The sequence below is a fragment of the Rhipicephalus microplus genome, chromosome 3 (genome assembly GCF_043290135.1).
Source record: "Rhipicephalus microplus isolate Deutch F79 chromosome 3, USDA_Rmic, whole genome shotgun sequence".
In the NCBI taxonomy this organism is placed as follows: domain Eukaryota; kingdom Metazoa; phylum Arthropoda; class Arachnida; order Ixodida; family Ixodidae; genus Rhipicephalus; species Rhipicephalus microplus.
This window is the reverse complement of record NC_134702.1, coordinates 104,768,943-104,787,595: the sequence shown is the minus strand read 5'-3', so window position 1 is coordinate 104,787,595 and position 18,653 is coordinate 104,768,943.

Sequence of the window (18,653 nt, the reverse complement as noted above, 5' to 3'; positions counted from 1 at the left end):
TGACTCAAAGGTGGCCCCCTGTAGCCACCGCTGCGTTGGGAGCCGCACAAACTGCTCATATTCGAAATTCGACGTCTTCTCCATACGTGCTACAAAAGGGGAATCGCGTGACGTTTCCATTCGGGACATAGGTAAAATGTACCTTCCTGGCTTTATAAAATCCTTGCAGGTCGGAAATGAAAGGTGGAGTTAACATAAACTCACTCAAATATATTTCGCGGTTAGACTCGCACTCAAACCCAGCATTGTTTTTCTCAACCAGACTCATTCGAACTCGACTCGCTAAAAATTTGCTCAACCGGCCCTGCTTGAGCTCAAACTCAGCAAAATACATCTCCGTGGGACTCACCCGGACTCAGACCCACGGGCTTATCTGACTTTGAGTGGGTCGACCCATCATTTTGCTGATTAATTATTTTTGTTATTCGCTTTTTCTACCCAAGCTCCAATCGACGTTTATGATGATAATGTTGACTACCCTGAAATTTTAAGTATAGCACCTGTAGCTGGCCTTGCCACGTACGCCTATTCTCTGGCTTCTCAGAAACTCACGGAGCTCGTTCTTTTTTGTCTGCGAATGCTTGCACTTTTTGGTCATAAAACAATCGTATGAATAACGCCCATCTATGAAGTTAAGTAAGACGTGCCCGGCACTTAATCCCGCTAAATGTGAAGCGAATATCTCCCAAAGTGTCTACGTTCGAATACCACTGCCAGACTAAAAGCAACAGCTGAACTTTATATATCCGTTAGGTGAGAGCATTTGCATGCACTGAATCATTGATTGATTGATTGAAAGAACTTTAATGTCTGCACGAATGCTTGAATATTAAGTAGACATATGCGAATTGAGACGGCCCATGCAACATGCTTGGGACTGCTGATGAGGGGATTAAATAACATTATAAACATCCAGTAGTTCGCGCTAGTGTCCTAGCACGAAGCGAGCTGCTCGGACGTTAAGACCAAATTGTTTAGCCTTGCTTTTTTGTTCTTTTTTGGCATTTACACTGTCGTTCGTTTGTAGGTTTTTAAGTAGGATTTGTCATAATGAGCCCATTTCCGTTCTTCTGCGTCACTGTGAGGGAAGATATATCCTACCTTGAATCACGTTTGACTGCCTCGTTCAAGAATTCGTTTGCTCTTCGGTGCACTGTGATCAAGATCGTTGTCCACTATCCCTGGGTTTCGTTAGAGCTGTACATTATTTACCTAAAATAGTACCTGCAGATAGGTGACAAACAAAACAAGTGCCTCAGACTGCTGGAAAGTCGTACTGCCAGGGTGCCTCTGGCAGATCGATAGAAGTTACATGGCGGTGAACTGTACGTGGTAAAGTTTGTATATATGGTAGAGACTACATGGGGTGGTAAGGGGTAGTTACTAAAGGCTATAAACAATACGTATCTCAAGGGGTGACCACGTTTCGTTCCAAGGCCCTTGGCGAATCGCCCAGTGACTGAGACTGTGGCCATTGTGCTGCAGTAATTAGCGAAAGGGTATGGCGGCATTTTACTTTTACAAATTATTCTCGGTCGCGAGTAGCTTGGAACCTGCTTTTGGTGCGTCGTAGTGCTTGTGGCAACCTCAAACGAGGCGATAATAGGGAGCGATGTGGGATTGAAGACTGTGAAAAATCTATCAACAGGGCCTGTCCCTGAAGCCAATGTCTCGATCAAAACAAAAGATTTGTCATCGTCAGGGCAGCAACCTTTCGTCAGGGTAGCGAGGCTGACAAATAGAATTAATCCCTCAGAAGAACTGGCTCCAGCTATCATCAGAAAGTTAAGGCATGAATACTAGTAAATTTGTTACTCCTCTTTGTGTATTCTGGGCATACTGTTGTGACTATAATTATTCTCCCATTGTCGTCACAGGCATTCATAATGCGACTAGCAGCAAAAACTTCGGGAGATAAAACTGGAGAAAAAATGTGTGTGCGTTTTGTGTCTGTGAGAATTAAAGTAGCGGAACAAGTGGAAGCTGCGAAAGAAGGAGTGATAAAAAGAATGCTGGCAGCTGACGGGAATCTTGAAGTTTAAAGATGCTCAAATGAAAAAAGGAAAAGAAGCAGTATAAAAGTGACACAAGGAAAAGTCATCCAAAATAACAAATAACTAAACAAGTATGTCAGTATACGGATAAGGTACCAGCGTAAAAGCCCTAAAACAAATCAAGAAGAAAAGTACGCAACAAGGGGGCTTCTTTTTTTTTCTTGCTTATCGAGACGTTGCCGATGAAGAAACTTGCCTAAGTACAAGTGAAATTTGTAAGAACAAAGCGTCAAACTGGGCTTGTTTCTACATTGTCACTGAGTACGCAATACCATAATAAGGTCCCCTAATAAGATGACAACGATAGACTAGTTGGCTTTTTGTTGTTTCCGCATACTTTTTTCTTCACACTGATATTCTATCCGTACGGACGATGCACGGACAAGCGAATTTCGACCCTTTGTCACTTAACACTGGCATTATCACAAACGCATGTCGCATATTTCACATATCGATCATTTCTCAATGTAGTTTGGCGTTAGGATTTCAGCAATATATCAACATCGATCTAAAGAATCACTCAAACGTGAACTACAATTATGAAGTACCGGTAATTTGTTCTATGGTTATTTTCTAATATTTCAATATGTGGTGAGTCCGTGAAGTCTTCCACGAATAAAGAATGAGTCCCGTTCCTTTTTTCAGCTTAACTGGAGAAAGCGTCACTATTCGCAGCAAGCACATAAATAATGCAAGTACCATTTCACAACGTCACTAACGTTATATTCCTCATGAAGGCGCGTGCCACTTGTTTGAAACTCCTGCCTTACAGGAGCGCCAGCGTCATCGGCACACGAAGCATTTTTTCGCCGCGTTCATCCCTCGAGAGTCACCGAAATGTGACATGCATTCTGAATTGCGGGATAGCATTACGGGATAGTCTGCGAGCTGCGTATAGGGGCTGAAAAGCCCACGATTGAGAGTAATGTCAAATAATGGAAAATGGCGCATTGGAAAACGCGTGTGACTGGCTTCATTTGGAAGGCCACATTTCTTCGGGCTCAGGAGCGTGATGTTTTAAAACACAATTTTCAGCTGCCCATTGCAGCTTTGAGTGGCGCTGCCATTGCCTTCACCATCGGTGGCGTAAGCGATATACACATAAAAATTTAATGAAAAAAAATGGCTGCGGTTCTTCGTACTTCGCTGGAAAGGGCGTCGAAAGACGATAGTCTGTGGTCAGGAGGCACTGCATGAGACAAGGTGCCATCTGCCAATGTTGTGAATAAACGAACGTTTTTTGTTTTTTTTTTTTGAGAACTCAGAGTCATTGATAGGTGGCAGCGCCGGTTCGTTTTGAATAAAGCCCCTTATTTATTTTTTTTTGCAAACCATAGGAAATACTTGCTTTTTCGTTCATAGCTAAGAATTGTCAGCACAGCGTATTAGACACTTCGGTCTTTAGTGTTACGTATCTATGCGTTTTCTAAATAAACGAAACTGCGTAAGTATTACGCATGGATGTCGTGATTCAAATATACGTATTATTTTTTTTTGTGAGATTCACTAGTATGAACGCCACCACCAAATCAGGATGGGTGGGTTTCGAGCCCATGCTTAAATTTTTGACGGGTGGCTGAATCGTTCGACAGACGCCGACAGCCAGACAGACAAAAAAATTGCGTTGAAATAACCCAAGAAAAGCTATCGTCTTTAAAATAAAGCTCTGAAGATAATGAGATTTGAATCCAGGCCCACTAAGCCGAGATATTTAGCATAGAGCCACGCTGCACTTGAAGAAACACCACGGTTGTCATATCGGGCAAGAAATCACGTCATCCATTGTGATATAGCGTGGCAGGAGAGTGAAATAACTACCTTTTACTACACGATGCTCATTGCGCAATGAGTGCATAGTTTACTGCTTGCCACTCACTGGAACTGCTTAGCCATAACCTTTCTTCATCACCAACACATGCAGTATCAACAAGGCGCATATAATACCTTGTAGATGTGCCACGGGTATGACATTTATACTCAGAAAGATGAATTATGGCCGAGTGGGTGCACACTTATAGTATAATTTACTAAAACCATAATTTACGGCTAAGTCAATACTTCGAGGAAAGCCAAAACCTCGAACAAAGTTTGCCTTGCGCCAACACTAAACTGGGCTCAGAATTCGAATGAGGCAATGTGCTAATTGTCAATGACATTTTGTTATTTATTTTGTTGTCACACCTACGATAATTTCGAGGCGATAACAGTTTGCTTCACAATACGGCCGGGCAGGAAAAGCCTCCCGGAAAGAGCAACCGGCTGCAGTTGTAACTGCGGCCTGTTGAGTTTAGGTTGAGGAGGTGCGTAAACACGCCGAGAACAATTTGCGTTGGCTATCTTACCTGTGGGAGACGAATCATAGTGCTCGTTGCCTTACTTTCTGAATGAATACAAGGGCTTCCCCGCGCTTGAAAAAAATTCCCGCGAATCCACGCAGTGAATAATGATGAAAGAGCTTGCTCCAGAGGTCAAGTCTGGTACACCGTGAATCGTCTGTACATATCATCAATAATCATATAAAAACGTCGCACAAGAGTTACTGTGGTGTAATTGTATATACACGTTATATACAAAACTTTTTGAAGAGCCACGCCACACGCTCTGGTGCCAGCCCACAAGCATGAGATTATCCGCTGTCTTGGACAGCCAATACCCTATGCATCCGTTGTCTTGTCGTCATTTGGTGGTGGGCTGTACCAGTTATATGAACCACGCACGACTCATCGTCTGTGTGGAACACGCATTCGGCTGTTGTCAGACGTGCCATTGTCTGCTCTCAAGAAGCTGCAACGCGCGACGCCTGGAGCAGCGTCGACCATGGCATTCATACCACTTCCGCCACCAGCATTACATACGCACGTCTCTTCCTTGCTCGCTGCTCAAAGACGCGCGCAGTGATCATGGTCCTCACCCTCTGCGTGGAGCCATTATGTAGCCTCGTCCGCTGCGCTCAGGTGAGCGAGCGTCACCTGTAAGTTTTAGAGACTTTCGTTCCCTGTAAAGCTTCTTGATCTAGAGAAAGTACCGCCATCCACTGTACTCGCTGCCGCGCGCTTGACCTCCTCTCTCCCTCTTCGCCTCTCTTCGCATCCTCCCGGTCTCCGACACTTTTTCTGCACGATGATTGGTCTCCTTCGCGGTCGCCCTTAGACACGTGTGGCTCTTGCGCTTTGATTGTGTTTTTAGGGGCGAAGCTCCTTATAGCAACTCCCACTCGTCCCTCGTAACCGTTCTAGTGTGTAACAAGTATAACACTTTGACCTCCAAGGTGGTGCTGGTGAGAGATTTCTTCTGTGCGTTATTGAACAATAAAAAATAGTGCTCAATGTATATGCCAATGGGTGTTAATGGGGAATGAGAGACAGAAACATTCGGCTTTTAGTAAATGCGCACGCTGCAATCCCCATTAGCAGCCAGTGGAATGTACATTGAGCACTATCTGACAGGAAAAGGTTGCTACGTTATACTCGCTGGGTGTAACCTCCTTAGTTTTAGAAAGGTTTAGCGAGCGTTCAGACGCAGTGCCATGAATACAATGAACTAATATATACCATGAACTCGAGGTGGTTAAAGGTGGGAAGTAGATACGAAGCGCAAGCTGTAAGAAAGTGTGCGTGTGCCACCTCTCGTTTAGTCCTTGAAATGTCCGTTGGATGGCGGTGCTTTTATGTGGGGAATATTTGATGAAAAGATGCGAGATGGTGGTACTTGGAGTGTTTATCAGATGGACGAACAGACACACAGACAGATGCATGAATGGCCGCATGAACGGACGCAGGGGCGGATGTATGGACCAACGCAGGGACGGACGCACGAACAGACACACGCACGGACGGGCGGATGGACGCATGGACGGTCACACAGACGGACGCATGGACGGACGGAAGCAAAACGAATGGACGGACGAATGGTTCGCCCACTCTCCATCATACACTCCGTGGATATGCTGCCCATTTTTTTTTTTCTTTTTCGAGCAGCGCCAACTCGTCGTTCGAGCTCGGCGGGCTGTCCAAGCCAGAGGGTTCCTGGAATAAGGGACCCTCCCACCTTCACTCACAAGCTTCTTTCAATAAGTGTTTTCTCTCTCGCTCGCGCCATTTTTCGCTGACGCTCCGCGTAACAACCGTAGCGGGAGCTTTATTATCTGTGCTTTGTGCGGGCCATATGCAGTGCTGTTGCACCTATGACTGCAACAACGACAGTGGAAAAGGTTACGCAGTTTTTGATAGCCGAAGGTAAACGCGATTGCTTGCGCCAGCAGCAGTGTCTCCCCAACATCTGCCAAAAAAAACTTCGTTCCAACAAAGAACAGCGTTCTTTGCGAGGTAAGGCGCCTGACTTATTGCTCGTATCAAAGCATCACCGAATGCTGCATTTGAAATATTGTTTCGGCCTTCTCATCAACATAAGTGTTCTTTAGGGGCGAAGCTCCGTACTCCGTGGGTCGTATGTCCCATGTCGTCACAGTTGTCGTAGTAGCAAGTTGCATTGCATTGGATCTTAATAGAAACGGGGTCAGAGCCCATCTACGGTGTGAACAATGAGCGGGACGAAGCCTCCATCAGTCCATCCGTGCTTCCATGCGTCCATACATCTATCCGTGTGTGGGTGCGTCCGTTCGTCCGCGAGCTTTGCCCCACTCGTCATCATACACCTGGAGGATATGCTGTTATTTCTTTTGGCCGTTTGTTCAATGCTGCAAACTGAAGTCGTCTATAATATGCTGAATTATTGTCAGAAAAAGAAAAAAGTTTATTCTTTAACATTTTTATACAAAATTATAGCAGGAAAAGTTGCCTTAAATGTACCTTGTTGCATTTACCTAGCCACTACTAGGAATACCCGCCGAAAACATGATAGTTCCTCTGCACCCATATTGGCACAAAATAATGCTTACAAATACAGTAACTTTTTAGAACAGTTAATGACCGGAATTCACTGCTTCAATAACTTTTCGGCTGACAATTTTGCTAAATTGCTAGAAATTTATCTACTTGGTGATTAGAGTGTTCAAATGTGTTGCAAAAGTTTCTTGCTGTTTCATAGACATGTGACCTCTGTTAGCGTATAGATACATGTTTCTTTTTTTTTTTTTGCTGGTGCGAGTCACTTAATGTTTCTTATGCCCCTCCTGCCTGGACCAAAATGCTAGGCTGCAGCATGGTTAAATAAATATGTGATGAAAATGTGGGGTTGGCTAAATAAATAAAAATATATAAAAATATTCAGCGCATACGTCATAACCTAGCTCGCACCTCAGCAATCGTCAAAAATGCACAACTGTATTCTGCTTTCGCTGCACACAATAACGTTAAATGACACGCCTTCTCAATTGCGCTTTGTGCTACTGTTAGGATTTGCTTACGAGAACGTTTATTGGAGCAAAAAAAAAAAACGAATGGATGAATAGAGACGACACTAATTGGCGCTCATTTCCATAAGGGCATTTATTTTGTTGTTTCTTTTTTTTGGGGGGGGGGTGTCAACAAGCAAAAATTATGAAATAGATGCGGTCCATCAAAAATAAGAAAATAAATACAGAGGCGCAACGCAAAAAAAAAGCTATAGCACAGGGATACTGAGCCATTTTCTAGGAGACCGTGGCCGCGATTGCTTTGGTCACACTTGCAGTAGCATGTCTTCCATTCACCAAAAAGAAACTATGTCATCTTTCATACCAGTGTCACATGGGTACTTCTGACTGGGATCAGTCAGTCTGGACAAGATTGTCCGGTAGCTATCGACGCGCAGATTATGATTACCTTGATCCCGATCGGGTGTGATCGCGATCACAAGCTACCACGTAGCCTCACCCAATATGGATCGAGCCGGATGCGGAACGGATCTTATCGCGATAAAAAGTGTGATGCTGATAATAATTACAGCCTTGTCTGTGACATGACGACTTACCTTAGTGATCACTTTTTTTCCGCGCTGTGCTTCTGTTTCCTATGTGGCTTGCACAGAGTGACGTTTGTGACACTACTGATATGCGTAGTTTTGCTTATAAAACTAATGAGAAATTCAGCGCTTAGATGACGTGTCGTACACGCCACAAGCGGACATGCCACAAGCCTAACTATACCAGATGCAAACGTACAGCATATTGTCGCAGTACAACGCGAACAAAGCACAAGTACGCCTTGAGGCAGAGAAAGCAGCGTGTTCTCAACAGCTGAGCCGCAATGTTTTCTTCTTCGTTCTCGAGTCAAGCCAAAGGCCCACTACCTGGTGTCCGCTAAATCCCCCCATCATCGTTTTTGTCCACATGTAGACACGGGTCATTTGCCTCCCTCTCAAAGAGCATCGACCTGATGCGAAGTCAATAATGCAGTTTTCGTTAAAAGATAAGTACCACGCAATCACTCGCTGACGCAAGGCTTCATGCGCACTACGTGAACGAGTTTAGGATGATGCTGGCGACGCTCGGTACTACACGAATTGTCGGGAACGACTTCGTAAGTGACGTCACTCAGTTGTCGCAGCACTCGGTGCGGCCCAAAGTATCTTCTTAGGAGCTTTTCTGATAGTCCTCGTTTCCGTACGGGTGTCCAAACCCATACTTTGTCGCCAGTTTGATAGAAAACTGCTCTGCGGTGAGCATTGTAGCGGCCTGCATTGTACTGTTGCTGCTGGCGGATCCGTAAACGTGCCAGTTGTCTAGCTTCTTCCGCGCGTTCCGTAAACGTGTTGGCGCCTGGGTCGATGTCATCACTTTCGTGCGGTAGCATCGCATCTAACATAGTTCGTACTTCTCGTTTATGAACGAGGCTGAACGGGGTTATGCGAATCGTTTCTTGCTTGGCCGTGTTGTACGCAAACGTTATGTATGGCAAGATTTCATCCCAATTTTTGTGTTCAATGTCTACGTACATCGAAAGCATGTCTTCAATGGTTTTGTTCAGACGCTCCGTCAGCCCGTTTGTTTGTGGGTGGTAGGCAGTGGTCTTACGATGTGTTGTTCCACTCAGCATCAGGACGTGATCCAAAAGAGCTGCCGTAAATGCGTTTCCTCTATCTGTGATCACGACGGTTGGTGCACCATGCCTCAGTACAATATTTTCGATGAAAAATCTTGCCCCGTCCGCTGCTGTACCTCTGTGGATAGCCTTTGTCTCGGCATAACGGGTCAGATAATCCATCGCGACGATAACCCAGTGGTTCCCGCAGTAGAATTAGGAAGTGGGCCCAAAATGTCCATGCTATCTGGTAGAATGGAGCTGTTGGGACCTGCACGGGTTGCAGGAGGCCAGCTGGTTTAGTCGGTGGTGACTTGCGTCGCTGGCAGTCGAGACAGGTACGAACATGGTGCTTCACGGCTGTAGTTAGTCTCGGCCAGTAATACATTTGCTGTACTCTGGCCAACGTTCTCATGTAACCCAAATGGCCAGAGGTCACCTCATTGTGGCATGCTTTGAGTAATTCGGTACGAAGGGCTGCTGGTATGACGAGCAGATAGGCGGATCCTGTCGACGAAAAGTTTCTTTTGTAGAGTACTCCGCCCCGCAAACAAAACGATGACAACACTCATGCCAAAACTCTTGGCGCCTTCTGAGATCTGCCTTCCAAGTAGTTAATTAAGCCAAGCAACTCCGTGTAGTCACGTTGCTGCTGCGCAATGGCGGTCGTGTCGAGGACACCGAGAAATGCCGTTTCCTCCTCCTCATGTACGGTTACCGACTCAATGGGTGAACGGGACAGACAGTCAGCGTACATATGTCGCTTGCCTGATTTGTGCACGACCGTCATGTCAAACTCTTGCAGTTTTAGGCTCCAACGCGCTAATCGGCTGGTGGGATCTTTTAGATTAGTTAACCAGCAAAGGGAGTGATGGTCACTAATAACTTTGAAGTGCCGGCCATACAAGTACGGGCGAAATTTCATTACTGCCCATACTACGGCGAGGCATTCTTTCTCTGTTGTTGAATAGTTAGCCTCTGTACGTGTTAGCGTTCGGCTTGCGTAGGCAATCACTCTTTCTCTGTCCTCTTGCCGTTGCACAAGCACCGCACCAAGACCTACATTGCTAGCGTCTGTGTGAAGCATCGTAGGGGCTTCTTCGTCGAAGTGGGCAAGCACCGGGGGCGTTTCAAGACGTTGACGCAGGTCATTAAAGGCAGCCTCCTGATCTTCTATCCACTCGAAGGCAACATCGTCTCTTGTGAGACGAGTTAGTGGTGACGCGATGCGGGCGAAGTCTGCGATAAACCCGCGATAATAGGCACAAAGGCCCAGGAAGTGTCTGACAGCCTTCTTAATGGAGGGTACTGGGGAGTGTGCGATGGCGGCAATTTTTCTAGGATCGCGCCGGACGCCTGCGTTGCTGACGACGTGACCGAGAAACTGAAGTTCGTGAAAACAGAAATGGCACTTTTCTGGTTTCAATGTTAGGCCCGCGAACCGTATGGCACGTAAAACAACTTCCAGCCTTTTGAGATGCTCGTCAAAAGTGGTCGAAAACACTGTAACGTCGTCCAGATAGACTAGGCACGTCTTCCACTTCAATCCCGAAAGTACCGTGTCCATAAGCCTTTGAAAAGTCGCGGGTGCGGAGCACAAACCGAAAGGCAGGACTTTAAATTCGTATAAACCATATGGCGTCACAAAAGCAGTTTTCTCTCGGTCTCTTGGGTCTACCTCGATCTGCTAGCATCCACTCCTCAAGTCCATGGAAGAAAAGTAGCGAGCGTGCCGAAGTCTGTCGAGGGAGTCATCAATACGTGGGAGGGGGTACACGTCTTTCTTGGTCACCCGATTCAGCTTCCTGTAGTCCACGCAAAAACGCAGGGTGCCGTCCTTTTTCTTTACTAGCACTACAGGCGATGCCCAGGGGCTCTGTGACGGTTGAATGACGTCATCTGCAAGCATTTTCGCGACTTGTTGTTGTATGACTTCGCGTTACTTTGAAGCTACACGATAAGGGTTCTGGTGGATAGGTCTCACCGTGTCCTCAGTGATTATTCGGTGCTTTGTCAAAGGTGTTCGACCAACTCAAGATGTCGTTGAAAAGCAGTCGTGGAATTCGGCTAGCAGCTGAAGAAGTCTCTGTCGCTCGTCCTTTGACAGAGTGGTGCCAACATCGAGAACGGGTTCTGGTTCTTGATTAGGCGCTTCGTCCAATACCGACAAACATAAACTGCCTCGCATTTCTACAATATTGTCGTACGAAGCGATAGCTGTGCCCTTCGGAAGGTGCCGGCGCTCAGCACTGAAGTTCGTGAGAAGTAAATTCGTGCGTCCACCAGTGAGACAGACGATACCTCGTGTGACCGAAATGCTATGACTAAATAGCATCAAGCCAATTTGGTCAGCAATGCCTTTGCCATCAAACGCTTCGTGGCCTTCCACCGAAACAAGAGCGCATGACCGGGGCGGGACGACCACATCATCATCAATTATACGTAAAGTGTTACGTATTGCGTCTGAACAGTCAACTAAACCAGGGCTGTGCGGAATGTAATTGAACGGTCCATGATGTTGATGACGGCACCATATTCTCTTAAGAAGTTCATCCCTAAGATCAAGTCCTTGCAACATGAGGTGAGGATGACGAACGTCACCACGAAAGAAGAGCCACCGCTGTCGAGTCTTGCCGTACACCTTCCGACAGGCATCAACAGCTGGCCATCTGCTGTCCTCAGATGAGGTCCCGTCCACGTAGTCTTCACTTTTTTTAGACGTACGGCAAGGTTTTCACTTATGATAGAAAAGTCGGCGCCGGTGTTAACTAAGGCTGCTACTTGCTGTCCGTCTACTGAAACGGTAAAATCTGTGGTCACAGTTTCGTCGGTGTTACAACTTCTCGGCTTTACGGCGTCCTGTGGTACAAGTAACGGGGGCTTTGTTTCGTCGCCTTGGCGCTCTGCAACCTCACCCCCGGAGGTCGCCGCTTCAGTTTCCCCGGCGTGGACTTGGTGACCTCCTTTCACTGGCGTCGGCTGTAGTTCGGTGGCGCGACGAAGGCGAATATGCCGGAGATGGAGAACATGGTCGACGTCCCAAACCTGGCTGGTAATCAGGCACACTGTCGTCATTATTGGCACGGCGGTTGTCAAAATGGGACTGAGACAAGGGGGGTCGTTGAGAATGAGCGTCCCGGTGTGATGCGTAACCTTCGTTGGCGCGTCGATCGTCAGACCATTGCCGAAGAGGTCGAAACATATCTACGCGGTGCCAGCAATGGCGGGAAATGTGGCCCACACCTTCGTAGGTAAAACAAAGCGGACGCCTATCTACAGTGCGCCAGGCGTCTGTTTTACGAAGCTGTGGACGCAGCAATGGCTCGCAGTGTGGAAAATACCGTGTCTCGTTGAGAGACGGCTCTTGGTACGGCGACATTTCGTACGGCGGCACAACGGCAGGGCGCCGCGGTGTCTGTTCTTACGGTGGCGACCAAGGAACGGCTGCCGATGGCTGGCGGTACGACGGCGTAACGGGTGGTGGGCGGCGAAGCGCGGGTGCGTAGCTCATAGGTCGCTAATCGTCAGTAGGATCAGCTGTTGAAAACGCTTGGCGTATTTCTTCGCGGACGACTTCAGCGACAGACGCCGTGGGAGGTTCCGTGACCAGATTCCGCAGCTTCAGCAGCTCTTCGCGAACAATCTCTTATTAAATCGCACAACTATCTTTGATTGTCAGATGTCGTAGCGGCGACTTGCATGTGGGCGCTGCTGGACAAGCGATCGTATTGTCGGCATCGTAGATGAAGCGCCCGTTCGATAGCCGTAGCTTCTTTGATGAAGTCTGTCACGGTGCTTGGCGGGTTCCGCAAAAGTTCGGCGAACAATTGCTCTCTAACGCCGCGCATGGCGTAGCGCAACCTTTTGTCGTCGGTCATGTGCGGGTCAGCTTCCCGGAAGAGATGGGCCATGTCCTCAGCGAACATTGCGACCGTTTCATTGGGTTTCTGAACCCATAGCTCGAGTAAATGCTGCGCACGTTCACGCCAGTCGACATCAGCAAATGTGTCAATCGTTCCTCTTTTAAAGTCACTCCATGTTGACAAACTGCCTTCTCTGTTCTCGTACCAAGTTCTAGTGCTGTCGTCGAGATAAAAATAGGCGCGGGAATGCCTTTGTTCAAGGGACCACTGGTTGGTGTTAGCGACACGTTCATAGTGATCAAGCCATTCTTCGACGTCTTCATGTGCTCCACCACCAAAGCGATCAGGCACCAGCGGTGAAAAAAGGTTACCTGAGAAGGGATTGGCAAACTACTGTCTCGTAGTAACTGTTGCGGACTGGCGGTGGCCATTGGTAGATGTGAGCTGTGCCTTGTTGAGTGTTCCTGTGAGAGGGTGACCTCTGGAAGGAGGCTTCGCAAGCGACGACTGAAGCGATGCACGGGAGTGTCGACAAGTGCTTCTGGACTGGATGAATGGCTCCCCGTGAGAGTGTGGAGCATCAGGCGGGGTCGCGGGCCAGCACCTCCACCAGTGTCGCAGTACAACGCGAACAAAGCACAAGTACGCCTTGAGGCAGCGAAAGCAGCGTGTTCTCAACAGCTGAGCCACAATATTTTCTTCTTTGTTCTCGAGTCAAGCCAGAGGCCCACTACCTAGTGTCCGCTAAATCCCACCATCATCGTTTTTGTCCACATGTAGACGCGGGTCAGTATTATCATGTGGCAGAAAAACACCTGCATCGTAGAACTCCATATACAAGCATTTATTTAACTAACATGCCCCACTTATACGACATTTAAAAGAAGCTAATCCTTCAATAAACGGTTGCTTCAGTGTTCCTAATTTAATTATCGCCATAAAAAAATTCTGTACTACTGTGGCGCGGAAGCTGGCGGCAATAACTCGCTTCCATTGAATTCTGCGGCACTCCCGCGGGAGCATCGGCGAAAAATGGCGCCTCGTGCCGCGCCTACAGCAAGCGGGTAGGAAGAATCGAGGAGGACACGTGCGCGTGGAGGAGTGTGCCGTTAATTTCCTAGGATCAAGGGGTTTTCGTCATCCGAGCAGCAGCGCGCCATCTAGGGAGCGCTCCTGAAACGAAGACCACAACTGCGCATCTAGCGGAAGCAATGAGCTGTAACGTATACACCGGCGAAACGATGAGGGACAACCCCCCAGCAATAGGTGCTAGCTCCGAAAATTCTAGGGGACACTTGCGCAATATGAATTCAGAATAAATTGAGAGCGCTGAGAGCACTATACGCTTTCTGGAAGAGCCATAAGCTGTCCTGGTACAAAAGAATCAAAGTGTAGAGCACAAGCGTTCAACAATTTTGAGTACGATGTACTCCCCTATGGAAAAGCAATAAGCTGTGCTTATAAAAATTGTTTGACGTTTTAAAATACCTCGCATTTGAAACTACTCAGAGTAGCATCGGCTTGGATATTTATGCGTGCTGAAGCACGTCGTGTTTATGTTTAGAAAAAGTGGTTAACTGTTCAGAGTACGTGGTACTCTACTCTGGGAGAACATGAAGTTGTCCCGTGCGCTTCACACTTTTTGATGCCGTGTAGACAAAAGTTAGGCCGCGAACGAGTCATGAGCCACTTCCTGCAGGCTCATAAATATGTATAGAAACAATGTTCGACGATTCACTGTTTGATGTGCTTTACTATGGGCATCCGGCAATGCAGGTTAAGAGATCTGATGATAGCGCCAGAACACACAGCCTAGCGAGTAGGCGCAGCAAAACCAAGTATTCCAATGCGTAGCCTAGCAAGTAGACGCAGCAAAACCAAACTTGCACGTGCATAGTATTTTCTTTTAAGCGTGAATACACTTTATAAGCGACCCCAAACCAACCACCGCCGTCGGCGGCGTCCGCAGTCTTCTCTCTATCTTTAAACGAAAGAGGACTTCGCGGGCCGCAGCGCGACTCGCTACCGAATAAGCCACGGACGCGACGCTGATATCGGTGTCAGTAACGCGCCTTATACCCCCTCCCCCTTCGCTCGCTCCTCCGCTCTCCTCGCTCGCTGCAGCTGCGCGCGCACCCCTCTCTCTCGCGCGCCCGCCTTCTCTCTCAGTCTCCCGTCGAAAGCGGGTCGTGAGGGGGAGTAAAGTTAAAATCCGTTGGCATTCGCCATTGAGTTAACGTAAACTCCCCCGTGTGATCAAATTGCGATTCCCAGGAACCATTACACCATAAAGGCGCCATAGTGTAATTAATAAATATAACAGTGCGAATTAATAAATACCCCTCATAGCATCACCCCGTGTATTCGCACTTAACCATGTTCACCTTCGGGGAAACGCTTGGGAGTTTTTTTAGTCGTGAGAAAGTAGGTCACGGCTGATTATGTAAGCGCCCAGGAAGCGTTCTTTTAAAACGTGCCAAAAATGGCACTGACACTTCAGCGTGTCACTGTGTTCAGCGAGTGTTCCATTTTCATAGTATCCCTGGCGGTTGGCACCAACAGTGCTGAGGCGGCCCAAAGAGCTTCGTCGTGCCCTCTGGTCTACTGTCGGGTGCCTATGGGAGAGCATTGGGCTGCTCCGGTGATGGCGCCATATACAACTGAATAAGCTTGAGACAGGGAAGTTACTTGCAAACTGGTAACAACATTTCAATTGAGTACAACTGCCTGGTGTAACAAAAACACTTCAATGGCGTGTACAAACAAGAGAAAATAGACGGGATGTAACAAACAGCACTTCAATATTTTGACAGATCACGAATCACTCAAAAAAACACAGAAAAAAATACACGCAAAAAAGGACAAATTTGGAACAGATTCACATATTTCGTGCTACAAGAAGCAACCCCCCCCCCTTTCCGAGTTAAAACGGCAGTAAAGGAAATTCAATATTCCCATTCTGAACTAAAAAAAACGTGTATTCTACCTTCTGATAAAGGCTTCTTCACCCTGGGTTTCAATTTCTTCGGTAAGGTACGGAACCATGATCATTCTAACCTTCTGTAACGCTGGGTATGCAGCTCGTTGGTGTCGTCGCCGTGCTTCGCCCATACAGCAGCGACGCCACAAGAAGGACATTGTGACGTACTGTATGATTTGTTCAAATAAGCCCCTTGTTCGCTGTTGGCCCGAAGGAATTGACACTTCGAATTGACGACGCAAGACGTACCACACGCCTTTGGCCGCTACGCATTCAAACATCGTGTGGCGGATCGTTTCTCTTTTCCCGCAGTTGGGGCAGTGATCATTGAAAACGATGTCCCACTTTGGCAGTCTCTGACGAGTGGGCAACGCCTCCCATCGCCGCAGCCAATCAAATTTTCTATTTCCGGTAAGTGGCTGTTCCGCCATTTCTTCCACTTGCTGAGCCTCCATTTCTGTTTTTCCTCGTCAGTAATCGAGCGACTGATTAACATTTTGCTCTTGCGTGCGGGTGCGAGCTTTGCAAAGTGTTCTTCGGCAGCGTCGCCGTCAACCGAACGCTTGAGGCCCTCTGCTGCTTTATAAAAGGCATGTGGGTGTTTTGCTTGAGGTACCCGGTACTTTTCCGACGTGAATGCGGCTCCAAGAGTTCCGGTTCAATATAGCAATAAGCTAAGACCAGCATAGCCATTGTCATGAAACAATTTGTGAACTTTTTTAGCTGCAAGTGTCTTTGTGAATGTCGCAACATCTGGCACACTGAATCCTCCACAATTTTTTGGGAGCTTAAGGAACATTTGTTGAACTTTTGGTGTCTTCCCGTCCCATGGGAAGGCTCCAACCAATGACGCAAGGCGGCTCGCAAAAAGTTTGGGTATGAGTGCAATGTGCCCGATATAAAAAGCATATGTGCATGCTTTGGTTTTCCCCGCCGTCACTTAGGCGTCAAGTGACAAATTGCAATCTGTGGCATACGTGAAGGCCTGCGTGGCTCTATGTACGCCGTCCTCCCAATTTCTTTTCGCCACCTCGCTGTCTTGAAAGTATACACCGAGAACTTTTACGGCATCCACGTATAGAATACCACCCGGCAATGAGCCGTGGAAGCCACCGAAACGATGGGCTTTGCTTTTCTCCGCACTCAGGAAAGCACACGATAAACTAGCATACTCTTCGAACAGCTGCAAGAAAGCATGGTAACTGGCTTGGTTTCGCACGAACACAGAGATGTAATCCGCATAGGAGGTGATGCTAAATGACCCGAGACTTGTCATAGGAAAGCCCTGAATATTAGGGCACTTTGCTACTTTCTTAAGGAGAGGATCTATGGAAAGATAAAAAAACACAGGTACGATTTGGCATCCCTGGAAACACCTCTTGTTCTGGAAAGCTTGTTGTCTCCACGCCGTTGATGAGGAGTCGGCTGGTCATGTTGGTGTATAGAAGCTTCATACAGTGGGCGTACTGCTCAGACAAACCAAACATACTAATTATGCAGTATAGGTAGTCATGTTTGACCCTGTCGAAGGCTTTAGCTTGATCCAGCGACACAAAAGCAGCGGTAACGTTTTTGGCGTCGGCATAGTAGAACAAATCTCTTATGAAAGTAAGTGTTTGAAAAATTGACCTACCTTACACTGCACACGTTTGCGGGGGTGACGCTATATCGGGCAGTAAAGGTTTTAGCCTCAGGCCAAGGATCGTAGCTGCAAGTTTGTAGTTCGTGTTATGGAAGGTAATTGGCCTCCACGACCGTGGATTGTCAGGATCCACGCCTTTTTTTTGCAGCAAGACTACACGGCCCTCACTAAAAGACCTCGGCTTTTGCCCATCAAATATGAACCCGTCAACCATGTCAGTAAGTGCGTCGCCTAGGACGTCGAAGAAAGTTATATAAAACCCCGTCATTATTCCGTCTCGACCTGGAGCCGTGGTAGTGTTCATTTTCCTCAGGGCTTGCCAAATTTCATCTTTCGTCACCTCAGCGCAGATCATATCAGACGCCTCAGGACACAGCGCGGGCAAGCCTTCACAAAAGTCTGCAATTCTTTGATGCTGGTAGCTGTCTTTGGAGCGATGGTCTGCAGAGTAGAGCCTTTCAAAATGCGCCCGAAAGACATCCTCGATTGATTTGATATATGTGACGATGCCCCCCCACTCTGTCCGTGCTGCACCGATAATACTGGGCTGGTGTTTCCTTACCCCTACTCGCTGTGCGTAAGCCAAGTTACCTAGTTAATCCGTAGGCAGGTGCAGTTCCTCTGCGTGTTTAAAAGCCCCGGACCTTGCCCTCAACAAGAGGTCGTACTTAGCCTTTTTGGCCCTAATTTACCCTTGCATTGCGCCGGTTAGATTACCTGTGCGCTCAACTATTTGAATACGCCTCAATGTTTCATTCATTTGTGATGTTAGACGTGAATAGCGCATTTTTCCTGCCTCCTGCGCAATCACAAGCCATCTGGCCTTCAAGAGATCCCATGCTGTCGGCGTAATATACGGCGTGTCTTGCAAAGACGCATAGATATTCATGGGAATTTCAGATACCAAAACTTCATCATTTAAAATTGATGAATCTATTAGCCACAACATGGAGAGATGCCTTCCCAGCTGGGCCTTCAAGGTAAACAGCACTGGCATATGGTCACTGAGCTTGCGTTGCCCAGGCGCGAAAGAAATGGCATCGCATGTCTCTAAACTTGCAACAAGCTCGTTAGAGATATAGACTCTGTCAATCCTGCTCTGAGACCTACCCTGAACGCGCGTGGCTCCAAAGGTGTTCCCGTGAAGCGTTGTCT